The 16,034-nt window shown below is 38.1% G+C and overlaps 1 protein-coding gene across 12 annotated transcripts in view; it reads left to right on the plus strand.

Moving 5' to 3' along the window:
• The window catches only part of LOC147367691 (uncharacterized), a 224,814-nt gene that overhangs the window by 186,806 nt on the left and 21,974 nt on the right, over nt 1-16,034 (plus strand). The window lies entirely within an intron of this gene.

A 16,034-nucleotide genomic window follows, 5' to 3' on the forward strand; every position in this document is an offset into this window, starting at 1 on the left:
CAAAGTAATGTCTCTGCTTTTTAATATGCCATCTAGGTTGGTCATAACTTTTTTCCCAAGGAGTAAGCATTTTTTGATTTCGTGTTTTAAGTTAACTTGTCCCATCAAATCATGGTAAGTAGATGGGGAAACAATGGAAACAGTTACAGACTTTGTCTTTTTGGGCTGAAAATCACTGCAGATGGTGACTGCAGCCATGAAATTAAAAGATACTTGCTCCTTGGAAGAAAAGTTATGACCAACCTAGGTAGTGCATTAAAAAGCAGAGACATTACTTTGCCAACAAAAGTCCATCTAGTCAGAGCTATGGTTTTTCCAATAGTCATGTGGATGTAAGAGTTGGACTATAAACAAAGCTGAGCACCAAAGAACTGATGTTTTTGAACTGTGGTGTTGGAGAAGACTCTTGCAAGTCCCTTGGATTGCAAGAAGATCCAACCAGTCCATCCTAAGGGAAATCAGTCCTGCATATTCATTGGAAGGACTGATGCTGAAGCTGAAACTACAATACTTTGGCTACCTGATGTGAAGAACTAACTCATTTGAAAAGACCCTGATGCTGGGAAAGATTGAAGGTGGTAGGAGAAGGGGACAACCGTAGATGAGATGGTTGGATGGCACCACTGACTCAATGGACATGAGTTTGAGTAAACTCCGGGATTTGGTAATGGACAGGGAAGCCTGGCGTGCTGCAATCCATGAGTTCACAGAGAGTCAGACACGACTGAGCAACTGAACTGAACTGAATGATAAATAATGAATTATCACATATAACAACTATTTACTGCTATGTAATGGAGACCAATGTGAGAGCAAGTTGATCACTAGTCTAGTTCATAGTGCATAAAAAGGATTGATAACAACAGACTGGGCAGTTCTTAATGAATCACATATAAAAGTTTTAATACAAGTAAATATAAATTTTTTAATAAAATAAGGAGCTTGGATAAAATATTGCCATTTAGAGTTAATATTAAATCAAGTCTTTATTTTAAATTCAGTCTAATTAACTAATTAATGTAGCCTAACATGTATGTGATCTATCCTGGATCATGGGCACTTGAAAAAAAGTGTATTCTACTCTTCTGGATGAAGTGTTCTATATATACAGCTCTTAAGTCAATTTGGATCAATATTTCTGGCATCACTGGTATGTTCCATTGTCCTGTATGTCTGTTTTTATGCCAGAACCATATTGTTTTTATTACAATTGCTTTGTAGTATATTTTGAAATCAGGTAGTGTAACATCTCAAGCTTTACTATTTTTGTTCAAGAGTATTTTGGCTATTCAGCATTTAGAGTTTCCATAAAAATTTTAGGATTTTTTTTATTTGTGAAGTATAAATAGATAATATTTTAATGAGATAGAGGAGATTTAGTATTTTAATAAAGATGTCGCCTCTCCAGATTGGTCTATAAAGTTAAGACATTTCCAATTAAACACCTATGGACATGACTGAGTGACTGAACTGAACTGAACATGTTGATTCTAATTTTATGTGGAAATGTAAAGATCCAAGAATAGCTATGACTATTTAGTGAATAATGTTAGAAACTCTTAGGATTGTTTTTTTTTTTTCTATTTTTGTGAAACCCTGGTTCCTTAAGATCACTTTCACTACCAATATTCAGCAACTGCAATTCTTTATCCCAGTGCCCATAGAATAAGAGTTAGGCAGCCATTAAGCAGTGTCAAAGACTCTAGGAGCATGAAAAACCAGCTTCTTTGCCAATGCTGACACCCATAAGACACAGTAGGCACAATGCCAAGGCTCCTTGATAATTTTAGGACTCTGCAAAAATAGTATAATTTTACTTTAAACTCAGAAGAATAGCATTAATATAATTATATAAATATGTAATAGTAAATCTGGCCTAGACTGTATTCATCTACTATTGCAGCCATAAAATATAAATTTAAAAAATTTTTAGTACAGAAAAAGATTTATGGTTGCAAAAGTACCTAGGACTCGAGAAAGTCATCATGTGACTTTGTTCTTTACCCTGGGTCCTGAAAATCTCCAAAGAATAAATTTTAATGTAAAGTTTTACCACAGGTTTTCACACTAAAGCTATACTCTAGGCACCTCTCCTTCCCCATATTTTTTACTGTTCTGTTTCCTTCACATCCTTACCGGTTTCCCAGTCCACTTCTGACAAACTGTAAGGTAACACTCTTTAGAAAGAAAAATCAAATGGAAAAACTTGCTCTAAAAGATAGCAATAAAGATAAATATATACAAAAGGCTAGTAAGGAAGAAAAAAAAGAGTCCAGAGACTGTCTAACATATATGTGGCTATGTTTTTTAATAAAGAAGGCACTCAGAGCAGTGAGTCTATTTAATGAATATTGGTAGAAATATTGGACTTTCCCAGGTGACTCCATGGTAAAGAATCCATCTGCCTATGCAAGAGAAGCAGGTATCTAATACCTCAAGAACACAACTTAAAAATTATATTCAAGAACACCAAGGCTTTCCTCAAGGAGAATAACAATGTGTGGAATTTGTGCTAGCAAGTATCAAGACTTTAATTAGACTGTAGTGAGTAAGGCACTATTGAGTAGGCCTAGGGAAAATAAATAGACCACAAGATGAGACCAGAAACACACTCAGGCACATTTGAAAATATGGAGTATAATATAGCTGGCACTGCAAATCAGTAGCAAACATATGTGATATTCAATGTGTTGTTATAATTTAGTAATTACAATGTGAAAAATGAAATAGAATTATTGCTTCATGCCAGGTACAAAGATAATATTTTTAAAACTTATGACAAAAAAATAGGAGAGATGTTATGACTAGTATAGAGAAGAATTATAAATAAGTATAATAATTATCAATAAGTATAAACAATAATTAAAATTGGACTATAGTAACAAAAACTTCCTATTCATAAATGAATACAACAGAAGTAATGTAAGAAAGTCAAATCTCAAAGTAAGAGCCAAAAATTACAACTATTATTACTGATAGAATTGTGGCCAATACATATTTGAGAATATTAAGAGCCATAACCCAATCATCACATTCCTTTTCTTTTTATGGTCAATATTTAAATTTAATCCTTTTTGAAACCACATAAATTAGTTATCTCTATTGTTTTATAAACTAATTTTTGTTAGATTTTATTAACTCATGTAAGAAAATATATCAAAAGGAAAAAAATCAATAAAGTTATTTGAAAAAGAGGAAGTGGGATCAAGAATGTAAACATGTATATATATATTATGAGTGAAACTTCAATTCAGTTCAGATCAGTTGCTCAGTCATGTCCGACTCTTTGTGACCCCATGAATCACAGCATGCCAGGCCTCCCTGTCCATCACCAACTCCCGGAATTCACTCAGACTCACGTCCATTGAGTCAGTGATGCCATCCAGCCATCTCATCCTCTGTCGTCCCCTTCTCCTCCTGCCCTCAATCCCTCCCAGCATCAAAGTCTTTTCCAATGAGTCAGTCTTTTCCATGAGGTGGCCAAAGTACTGGAGTTTCAGCTTTAGCATCATTCCTTCCAAAGAACTCCCAGGGCTGATCTCCTTTAGAATGGACTGGTTGGATCTCCTTGCAGTCCAAGGGACTTTCAAGAGTCTTCTCCAACACCACAGTTCAAAAGCATCAATTCTTTGGCACTCAGCCTTCTTCACAGTCCAACTCTCACATCCATACATGACCACAGGAAAAACCATAGCCTTGACTAGATGAACCTTTGTTGGCAAAGTAATGTCTCTGCTTTTGAATATGCTATCTAGGTTGGTCGGGTAGACATAAAATATCATTATACTCATTTCACTGGTAAAATGTTTGCTATACCAAGAGGTGAAATTTTGATGCACTGAAGACTCTGATATACTGCTAGTAAATCTTTATATTATAAATCACTTTGGAAAACTCTTTGACATTACCTAGTAAAGTTGAAACTGCACATATTAAATGAGATTTCAATTGTAGGTGTATTCCCTTGAGAAATCCCTTCATATTTACCAACAAGGCATGCATTGAGATATTTACTATAACAAAACACAGAAACATATCCACAGACAGGAGACAAAAATTGTGGTAGATTTATATAATAGAATAGGATACACCATTTAAGACGAAAATACCTAAACTCTATCTCAACATGGATAAATTCACAAATACAATGTTAAATAATATTTTTTTCTAAAAATCAAACATAGAAGGATGTACCAATTTCCTTGACTGAACACCAGCTTCCTTAATGGAAAATAGACATAATAATACCTACCTAATCGAGTTACTGATGGAGAGGGCAATGGCACCCCACTCCAGTACTCTTGCCTGGAAAATCCATGGACAGAGAAGCCTGGTAGGCTGCAGTCCATGGAGTCGCTAGGAGTCGGACACGACTGAGCAACTTCACTTTCACTTTTCACTTTCATGCATTGGAGAAGGAAATGGCAACCCACTCCAGTGTTCTTGTCTGGAGAATCCCAGGGACGGGGGAGCCTGGTGGGCTGCAGTCTCTGGGGTCGCACAGAGTCGGACACGACTGAAGCGACTTAGCAGCAGCAGCAGCAGAGTTACTGAGAGTAAACGAGACTTTATGAAAGGACAATATGTCCTTTCAAAGGTTATATGTTTTAACTTCATATTTTCAAGATCTAAAAATATGAGACCTATTTCTATTTAAAGTAATTTATAAAATTGTATTGAAGAAATGTAACAACTTTAAAGTTACTTAGAAGCATCTTCTCATAAATATGATTGATATGATATTTAAAAAATTTTTTATTTTCACATTAACACAACTCTCTCAGTACTTATATTTTTCAAATAAATAAGTGTGCTTGAAAGAAATAAAACCATGTTTTCTTTGGCAATGTAACAAATATCAAACTTTTTACTTATCCATGTAGATCTACTCTTCTTTTAGTTCAAATTTTGTCTCATATGTTATGACATAATCAGAAAATTATTATGTGCATATCATCATAGGTTATAAAATTTTACTTGATATATAGAAAGGTCTCTATTTAACAATATAAAGATTCAGAGAGAAAGAGCAGGCATTCATCCTCCTGGGATTATTGATGGAAAATATTGCACACATTGGAATGACCTCAGGAATTTTACTTTTGGAAACATAAACAGAGATATATGTACCACTGGAACCATAAAAGTAGTACACATAGCAATTCCAAATATTTTTCCTTTATTTAAAAGAAGTTTTGTTACACTGCTCATAAAAAACACCCTCTTCCAACAACACAAGAGAAGACTCTACACATGGACATCATCAGATGACCAACACCAAAATCAGATTGATTATATTCTTTGCAGCCAAAGATGGAGAAGCTCTATACAGTCAGCAAAAACAAGATTGGGAGCTGACTTGTGGCTCAGATCATGAACTCCTGATTTACAAATTCAGACTTAAATTGAAGAAAATGAGGAAAACCACTAGACCATTCAGATATGACCTAAATCAAATCCCTTACAATTATACAGTGGAAGTGAGGAATAGATTTAAGGTACTGGATCTGATGGACAGAGTGCCTGATGAGCTATGGACAGAGGTTCATGACATTATAGAGGACACAGGGAGCAAGACCACCCCTAAGAAAAAGAAATGCTAAAAGGCAAAATGGCTATCTGAGGAGGCCTTACAAATAGCTGTGAAAAGAAGAGAAGCAAAAAGCAAAGAAGAAAAGGAAAGATATACCCATTTGAATGCAGACTTCCAAAGAATAGCAAGGAGCAATAAGAAAGCCTTTCTCAGCAATCAATACAAAGGAATAGAGGAAAACAAGAGAATGGGAAAAACTAGAGATCTCTTAAAAAAAAATAATTAGAGATACCAAGGGAAAATTTGGAGAAGTCAGTGGCACCCCACTCCAGTACTTTTGCCTAGAAAATCCCATGGATGGAGGAGCCCAGTAGGCTGCAGTCCATGGGGTCGCTAAGAGTCGGACATGACTGAGCGACTTCACTTTCACTTTTCACTTTCATGCATTGGAGAAGGAAATGGCAACCCACTCCAGTGTTCTTGCCTGGAGAATTCCAGGGACGGGGAAGCCTGGTGGGCTGCCGTCTATGGGGTTGCACAGAGTCGGACATGACAGAAGGGACTTAGCAGCAGTAGAAGGGAAAATTTCCTGCAAAGATGAGCTCAATAAAGGACAGAAATGGTATGGACCTAACAGAAACAGATGATATTAAGAAGAGGTGGCAAGAATACACAGAAGAACTGTACAAAAAAGGTCTTCATGACCCAGATAAACACAATGGCGTGATCACTCAGCTAGAGCCAGACATCCTGGAATGTGAAATCAAATGGGCCTTAGGAAGCATCAGTATGAACAAAACTAGTGGAGGTGATGGAATTCCAGTTGAGCTATTTCAAATCCTAAAAGATGATGCTGTGAAAGTGCTGCACTCAATTGTCAGCAAATTTGGAAAACTCAGCAGTGACCACAGGACTGGAAAAGATCAGTTTTCATTGCAATCCCAAAGAAAGGTAATGCCAAAGAATGCTCAAGCTACTGCACAATTGCACTCATCTCACACGCTAGTAAAGTAATGCTCAAAATTCTCCAAGCAAGGCTTCAGCAATATGTGAACCGTGAACTTCCAGATGATCAAGAAGGTTTTAGAAAATGCAGAGGAACCAGAGATCAAATTGCCAATATCCAGTGGATCATCGATAAAGCAAGAGAGTTCCAGAAAAACATCTACTTCTGCTTTATTGACTATGCCAAAGCCTTTGACTGTGTGGATCACAAAAAACTCCGGAAAATTCTGAAAGAAACGGGAATATCAGACCACCTGACCTGCCTCATGAGAAACCTGCATGAAGGTCAGGAAGCAACAGTTAGAACTGGACATGGAACAACAGACTGGTTCCAAATACGAAAAGGAGTACATCAAGGCTGTATATTGTCACCCTGCTTATTTAACTTATATGCAGAGTACATCATGACAAACGCTGGGCTGGAAGAAGCACGAGCTGGAATCAAGATTGCCGGAAGAAATACCAATAACCTCAGATATGCAGATGGCACCACCCTTATGGCAGAAAGGGAAGAACTACAGAGCCTCTTGATGAAAGTGAAAGAGGAGAGTGAAAATGTTGGTTTAAAGCTCAACATTCAGAAAACAAAGATCATGGCATCTGGTCCCATCACTTCATGGCAAATAGATGGGGAAATGGTGGAAACAGTGGCTGACTTATTATTTTGGGGGGCTCAAAAATCACTGGAGATAGTGATTGTAGCCATGTAATTAAAAGACAGTCCTTGGAAGGAAAGTAATAACCAACCTAGATAACATATTAAAAAGCAGAGACATTACTTTGTCAACAAAGGTCCATTTAGTCAAGGCTATGGTTTTTCCAGTAGTCATGTATGGATGTGAGAGTTGGACTATAAAGAAAGCTGAGCACAAAAGAATTGATGCCTTTGAACTGTGGTGTTGGAGAAGACTCTTGAGAGTGCCTTGGACTGCAAGGAGATCCAACCAGTCCATTCTGAAGGAGATCAGCCCTGGGTCTTCAATGGAAAGACTGATGTTGAAGCTGAAACTCCAATACTTTGGCCACCTGATGTGAAGGGCTGACTCATTTGAAAAGACCCTGATGTTGGGGAAGGTAGAAGGCAGGAGGAGAGGGGACAACAGAGGATGAGATGGTTGGATGTCATCACTGACCTAATGGACATGAGTTTGTGTAAAATCCAGGAGTTGGTGATGGACAGGGAAGCCTGGCGTGCTGTGATTCATGGGGTCGCAAACAGTCAGACATGACTGAGCAACTTAACTGAACTGAACTATGTTGTTGTTTCCAATTACACATATGATGCCTACAGAGGTAATATTCCAGAGAAGTTAAGGACATGGACTTTGCAATTAGAGAGACTTGCATTTAATTCTGACTCTATTCTCAAAAATAGAATGACTTTGAACTAGTTAACTTAGAAGTTTCTGACTGGAATACAATGCTGTGGGCAGAGAGGGAGAGTGGAGCCCCAAGCACATCACTGGTTTTAAGGCAATGTTAGATGTTTTTTTTTAATTAAAGAAATAGTCTATCTAATACTAGGAGTTATTTCTTTTTACTTTTCTTTCCAAGTTATTTAAAATAAACAAAAACATAAGAGTTTACCCATTTTCCTACCTTCTGCCTCCCATAACCACCAATCAGTTCTTCATATCTATAAGATTGGTTATTTATTTATTTATATATATTCTACAGTTCATTGTGATCCACACAGTCAAAGGCTTTGACATAGTAAATAAAGCAGAAATACATGTGTTTCTGGAACTCTTTTGCTTTTTTCGATGATTCAGTGGATGTTGGCAGTTTGATCTCTGGTTCCTCTGCCTTTTCTAAAACCAGCTTGAACATCAGGAAGTTCACGGCTCACGTATTGCTGAAGCCTGGCTTGGAGAATTTTGAGCATTACTTTACTAGCGTGTGAGATGAATGCAATTGTGCAGTACTTTGAGCATTCTTTGGCATTACCTTTCTTTGGGATTGGAATGAAAACTGACCTTTTCCAGTCCTGTGGCCACTGCTGAGTTTTCCAAATTTGCTGGCATATTGAGTGCAGCACTTTCACAGCATCATCTTTCAGGATTTGAAAGATGAAAAGCATCATCTTCTAGGATTAGCTCAACTGGAATTCCATCACCTCCACTAGCTTTGTTCATAGTGATGCTTTCTAAGGCCCCCTTGACATCACATTCCAGGATGTCTGGCTCTAGGTCAGTGATCACACCATCATGATTATATGGGTCATGAAGATCTTTTTTGTACAGTTCTTCTGTGTATTCTTGCCACCTCTTCTTAATATCTTCTGCTTCTGTTAGGTCCATACCATTTCTGTCCTTTATTGAGGCCATCTTTGCATGAAATGTTCCCTTGGTATCTCTAAGTTTCTTGAAGAGATCTCTTGTCTTTCCTGTTCTGTTGTATTATTCTATTTCTTTGCATTAATAGCTGAGGAAGACTTTCTTATCTCTCCTTGCTATTCTTTGGAACTCTGCATTCAGATGCTTATATCTTTCCTTTTCTCCTTTGCTTTTAAGAGATGGGGATACCAGACCACCTGACCTGCCTCTTGAGAAACCTATATGCAGGTCAGGAAGCAACAATTAGAACTGGACATGGAACAACAGACTGGTTCCGAATAGGAAAAGAAGTTCGTCAAGGCTGTATATTGTCACCCTGCTTATTTAACTTATATGCAGAGTACATCATGAGAAACGCTGGGCTAGAAGAAGCACAGGCTGGAATCAAGATTGCCAAGAGAAATATCAATAACCTCAAATATGCAGATGACACCACCCTTATGGCAGAAAGTGAAGAGGAGCTAAAGAGCCTCTTGATGAAAGTGAAAGAGGAGAATGAAAAGGTTGGCTTAAAGCTCAACATTCAGAGAATGAAGATCATGGCATCTGGTCCCTTATCTTCCTGGGAAATAGATGGGGAAACAGTGGAAGCAGTGTCAGACTTTATTTTTTGGGGCTCCAAAATCACTGCAGATGGTGATTGCAGCCATGAAATTAAAAGACTCTTACTCCTTGGAAGGAAAGTTATGACCAACCTAGATAACATATTAAAAAGCAGAGATATTACTTTGCCAAAAAAGTTCCAGCTATGGTTTTTCCTGTGGTCATGTATGGATGTGAGAGTTGGACTGTGCAGACAGCTGAGTGCAGAGGAATGATGCTTTTGAACTGTGGTGTTGGAGAAGACTCTTGAGAGTCCCTTGGACTGCAAGGAGATCCAACCAGTCCATTCTAAAGGAGATCAGTCCTGGGTGTTCATTGGAAGGACTGATGCTGAAGCTGAAACTCCAATACTTTGGCCACCTCACGCGAAGAGTTGACTCATTGGAAAATACTCAAGCTGGGAGGAATTGAGGGCAGGAGGAGAAGGGGATAACAGAGGATGTGATGGCTGGATGGCATCACTGACTCGATGGACATGAGTTTGTGTAAACCCTTGGAGTTGGTGATGGACAGGGAGGCCTGATGTGCTGCAACTCATGGGGTTGCAAAGAGTCAGACACGACTGAGTGACTGAACTGATATATATTTCACATAACAGGAGAGATCATAGAATATTTGTCTTTCTCAGTCTGGCATATTTCATTTAGCATAAGGCCTTCTAGGTTCATCCATGTTGTCAGAAATAGCAAGATTACATACTATGTTATGGCTGAATAATATTTCACTATATATATATATATATGTATACTTAATTTTCATTACCCAATTGTCCATTGACAGACACATAGGTTGTTTCCATATCTTCAGGTCAGTTCAGTCAAGTTCAGTTGCTCAGTTTTGTCCGACTCTTTATGACCCCATGAATTGCAGCATGCCAGGTCTCCCTGTCAATCACCAAGTCCCAGAGTTCACTCACTCACGTCCATCGAGTCAGTGATGCCATCCAGCCATCTCATCCTCTGTCATCCCCTTTTCCTCCTGCCTCCAATCCTTCCCAGCATCAGAGTCTTTTCCAATGAGTCAACTCTTCGCATGAGGTGGCCAAAATACTGGAGTTTCAGCTTCAGCATCATTCCCTCCAAAGAACACCCAGGACTGATATCCTTTAGAATGGACCAATTGGATCGCCTTGCAGTCCAAGGGACTTTCAAGAGTCTTCTCCAACACCACAGTTCAAACGCATCAATTCTGCGATGCTCAGCTTTCTTCACAGTCCAACTCTCACATCCATACATGACTACTAGAAAAACCATAGCCTTGACTAGACGGACCTTTGTTGGCAAAGTAATGCCTCTGCTTTTGAATATGCTATCTAGGTTGATCATAACTTTCCTTCCAAGGAGTAAGCATCTTTTAATTTCATGGCTGTAATCACCATCTACAGTTGGCTACTGTAAATAATGCTGCAATGAACATGGGTTGCACATATATTTTCAAGTTACTGCTTTTGTTTTCTTTGGATAAATACCCAGAAGAGGAATTACTGAATCATAAGGTAGTTTGTCTGCTTGTTTCCTTACATCTAAAGTAGTCGGCAGTATATAGATACTTGTTTACTTTTTAATCCATTTTTGTACAATGTGCATTTGGTGGTATAATGTAGTCCATTTACAGTTAATTATCGATAGGCATGTATTTATTTCTGCTTTGTTAAGTTTGGGAGGGGGGGCTGTGTTAGTAGTTCTTCTCTATTACTTTCTTCTTTTGCTCTGTTCCTTTGTCCCTGGATGACGTCTTTTAATTGTATGTCCATATTTCTTTCTTCTTTCTTTTGTTTATATAGTATAGGTTTTGCTTTGTGGTTACCATGAGGCTCATATATAACAACTTATATCTACAGCAGTATGTTTTAAACAACTTAATTTTGATCCCATTGTAAAGTTCCAAATTATTGCTTTCACCTCAATAGCTATTTCTAATGACACATTTACTAGGCATAAGTCACTGTTCTAAGCAATTTTTGTCCATTATCTTTCTACCTCTTGAGGCAAAAACCATATCAGAAAGCTAGAGTTATCATCTGTATGTTACAAATAAAAAGGTTTTAGATAATATTGTTATATAAAAAACTAATTGAAATAGTTTTCTCTCCCAAACATAATTATTGATTAGTATTTCAAAGTAGCTTTTTCAAAACTGTTTTCACTAAATATTTTCATGTGTACTAAAATAATTTCATGTGTACTAAAACATTTTCATGTGTACATGTTTCATGTGTATTTTCATCTTAATGTTAAGATTCTTCTAAACACTGAAATTTTAAAGTAATTCTTTTAAAGTACTTAGATTTCTTAATGTTGGCCATTTATGTTTTTTTTTTTTAATATTTTAGTCTCTAGTAATAATGTTGCAATGACCATCTTTGTGAATAAAGTCTTATCTTTAACTCTATCAGATATTACCCTTAGGATAATTAATGAGAAGAGTTATCTTTTTCATATTTTAAGATTTTTGATTCAAATGGGTATTTATTATCTGGAAAGTTTGTACCAACATATAATATTAATGTATGTGTATTAAAATGTATATAGATTTACATGGAAATAGATTTGTAATTTTAAATTTGCTCAGTATATTTGTAATTTTTATTTTTTGAGATGAAATTTGTAGACACAAGCCAATCTGGTATATGTGAATGAAAATCTCAGAAATCACTGCTAGCATAATCCTACAGAAAATATGCTTTCAACTCTCCATTAGGAAAAGAAGCACAGAATCAAATGAAAGTTATCCTTTAATAGATTAGGGAAGTAATTGCCCCAAACAGATAAACAAAAAGTGCCTACGCTAATGAAAAAGACAGATGCTAGTTAACAAGATGAGTCTTTGAATTGAAGACTAATGTTTTAAGGCTTTAAGAAACAGATGACTAGAAAATATGACTCCTTTTTCAGGGCTGTCAGGGTGAAAGTCCTTATAAATAATCATTTTCTCTTTGGAGAGTTAGAAACCAAGGATTACTTTGAAAGTGAAAGTGAAAGTCGATCAGCTGTGTCCGCTTCTTTGTCACCCTATGGACTATACATTCCATGGTATTCTCTAGGCCAAAATACTGGAGTGGGCAGCCTTTCCCTTCTCCAGGGGATCTTCCCAACCCAGGAATCAAACCCAGGTCTCCTGCATTGCAGGCGGATTCTTTAGCAGCTGAGTCACAAGGGAAGTCCAAGAATACTGAAGGAGGTAGCCTATCCCTTCTCCAGCAGCCATCTTCCTGACCCAGGAATGGAAGCTGGGTCTCCTGCATTGCAGGCGGATTCTTTACCAACTGAGCTATCAGGGAAGCCAAATAAAAGTCACTGAAACAGTGAGAAGGTTATTGATAATAGGAAATGACCAAAATAATAAAGCTCATTTTTGAGGAAAATGTTTAAGCATCAAGAAAATTGAATAACAAAAGAATAATTAATTAATCTAGAGAATAAACATTAAGAGCCAGCAAAGGTTATAACTACACCTGAAGCAACACTATATTTTATTTCTTCAGTACACTAAATATTTTTTGATTACTTAATAGATGCTGAGCAGTGAATTAGACCATAAGAAATAAAGCATATTTTTGATACTGTCCTTCTACTATAAATGTTGAGAGTCTATTTTGGGAGTAAGCAAGTAAGGCAATTATAACACCATGTAATACTTCTTTAGTAATTATAAAAATGCATGAATTCAAAGAGATACTTTTCTCTAAATGGTCAATTAACAAAATTGAGTGAGTTGACTGTTATTTTATGATAATAGCCAATATTGTCAAAAGTGTTTATATAAACACTCGATTACTGGTGACACTGTAAAGTAGACAGCACATCTCTAAAGCAAAATTCGACCCTATAGAGAAAGGTGAAAGCCCTGAGATTCCACCTTCCTTTCAAGCTAAAATTTCAGCCTACAAAATGTTTGTGGAGGTTCGCAGAAAATAAGAGATTCCTGTAGCCATAGTATCCTTATTTGCTTTGGCTTCCTTAGTGGCTCAGACTGTAAAGAATCTGCCTGCAATGTGGGAAATCTAGGCTCCATCCCTGCGTTGTGAAGATCCTCTGGAGAAGGGAGCAGCAACCCACTCCAGTATTCTTGCCTGGAGAATTTCATGGACAGAGGAGCCTGGCAGGCTACAGTCTATGGGGTCACAAAGAGTTGGACATGACTGAAAGACTAACACATCCAGTGTAGGGCCCCAAACCCCAGTCTCCACAGAGGGACATGAAGAGTGCCAGGTGATACATGCATATATGTATGTGTGTGTGGTGTGTGTGTGTGTGTGTGTGTTAGTCACAGTCGTGTCTGACTCTTTGTGACCCCATGGATTGAAGCCCACCATGTTCCTCTGTCTGTGGGATTCTCCAGGCAGGAATATTGGAGTGGACTGCCATTCCCTTCTCCATGATGGAATGCAATACAACCCAAACTTAATTCAGTTCAGTTCAGTCACTCAGTCCTGTCCGACTCTTTGCGACCCTGTGAATCGCAGCACGCCAGTCCTTCCTGTCCATCACCAACTCCCGGAGTTCACTCAAATTCACGTCCATCGAGTCAGTGATGCCATCCAGCCATCTCATCCTCTGTCGTCCCCTTCTCCTCCTGCCCCCAATCCCTCCCAGCATCAGAGTCTTTTCCAATGAGTCAACTCTTCACATGAGGTGGCCAAAGTATTGGAGTTTCAGCTTCAGCATCAGTCCTTCCAATGAACACCCAGGACTGATCTCCTTTAGAATGGACTGGTTGGATCTCCTTGCAGTCCAAGGGACTTTCAAGAGTCTTCTCCAGCACCACAGTTCAAAAGCATCAATTCCTCGGCACTCAGCCTTCTCCACAGTCCAACTCTCACATCCATACATGACCACTGGAAAAACCATAGCCTTGACTAGATGGACCTTTGTTGGCAAAGTAATGTCTCTGCTTTTGAATATGTTATCTAGGTTGGTCATAACTTTCCTTCCAAGGAGTAAGCATCTTTTAATTTCACGGCTGCAATCACCATCTGCTGTGAATTTGGAGACCCCCCTCAAAAAAAGTCTGACACTGCTTCCACTGTTTCCCCATCTATTTCCCATGAAGATAGGGACCAGATGCCATGATCTTAGTTTTCTACTTTATGCTAAATAGTAAGCTTGCCTATCCATTGCTTTGGAGGAAAACTTTAACTCTATCTTCCAAAATTGTTTGCTATGTAAACATCTATGAAAAAATGGTTTGTAATGAAGACAGAAATGACTCTGCTTATAAAATGTAGAAAATGATACCCTATATATCAGTCAGTTAGTCAATTCAGTCACTCAGTTGTGCCTAACTCTTTGTGACCCATGAATCGCAGCATGCCAGGCCCCCCTGTCCATCACCAACTCCCGGAGTTTAGGTGTTAAAAAAATATCTAGTATTACACAAAGAATGGGACTGTTAAATCAGAATCAAGTGAATAAATATCTTGATATGGAGATAACAATCTCAAGTATAGAAGTAATTTCAAGGAACAGGATATCAAGGAGAGTTTTGATACCACCAATAAAGTCCCTCAGCTCCTTTCTTGGCACATTATGGCTCTGAAAATAGTGTATATTTATATCACAGGGGCTTTCCTTAGTTCAGCTGGTAAAGAATCCACCTGTGATGCAGGAGACTCCAGTTCATTTCCTGAGTCAGGAAGTTCCCCTGGAGAAGTTCCCTGGAGAAGTTCCAGTATGCTTTTCCTTTCATGGTGACTCAAAGAGTAAAGAATCCACCTGCAATGTAGGAGACCTGTGTTCAATCCCTGTGGCAAGAAGATTCCCTGGAGGAGGGCATGGCAATCCACTCCAGTATTCTTGCGTGGCGACTCCCCATGGACAGAGGAGCCTGGCGGGTTACATTCCATAGGGTTGTAGAGAGTCAGACATAACTGAGTGACTGGCCACAGCATAGCACATATCACTTACAAAGAAAGGAACTCTTTTAGTAATTTCGTACTCATTTAGTCACTTAATTTCATACTATCTAAATGGTGTATATAGCATATACTATCTATTCCCTACAGCTAGAGGCTTATTTACCATAAACAATTCTAGACAGTTGGGTATATCCTACTAAAAATATTCCATAATAAAGACTCCTCTGCTAGTAAATGCTATCAATGGATTTGTTAGCAGGTATGCATGTAAACATGCATGCTGAGTCGCTTCAGTCCGGTCTGACTCTTGGTGATTCTATGCACCATAGCCTGCCAGGCTCCTCTGTCCATTGGAATCTCCAGGTAGGAACACTGGAGTGGGTTGCCATGCCCTCCTCCAGGGGGTCTTCCCAACCCAGGGATAGAACCTGAATCTCTTATGTCTCTTGCATTCACAGGAGGGTTCTTTACCACTAGCGTCACCTAGGAAGCCTCAGCAAAATACTAGCATATTTATTAAGAGGTGAGGTTGGTGCTCTTATTTAACTTCCTGTCAACTCAATTGCCTTATCAATAAATTAAGAAAAGAGCACCAATCGTATATGTTTATTCAGAGAATTAAATCTATTAATACATGTAAGTTGGAATAGTATCTCTCATATAGTAAAAATCTATCTTACTTAACATAGTATGATGAAAC

This window comes from Bos grunniens, chromosome 8 (genome assembly GCF_055505025.1).
Source record: "Bos grunniens cultivar Pamir isolate PY7600 chromosome 8, Bosgru_T2T1.0, whole genome shotgun sequence".
Taxonomy (NCBI): domain Eukaryota; kingdom Metazoa; phylum Chordata; class Mammalia; order Artiodactyla; family Bovidae; genus Bos; species Bos grunniens.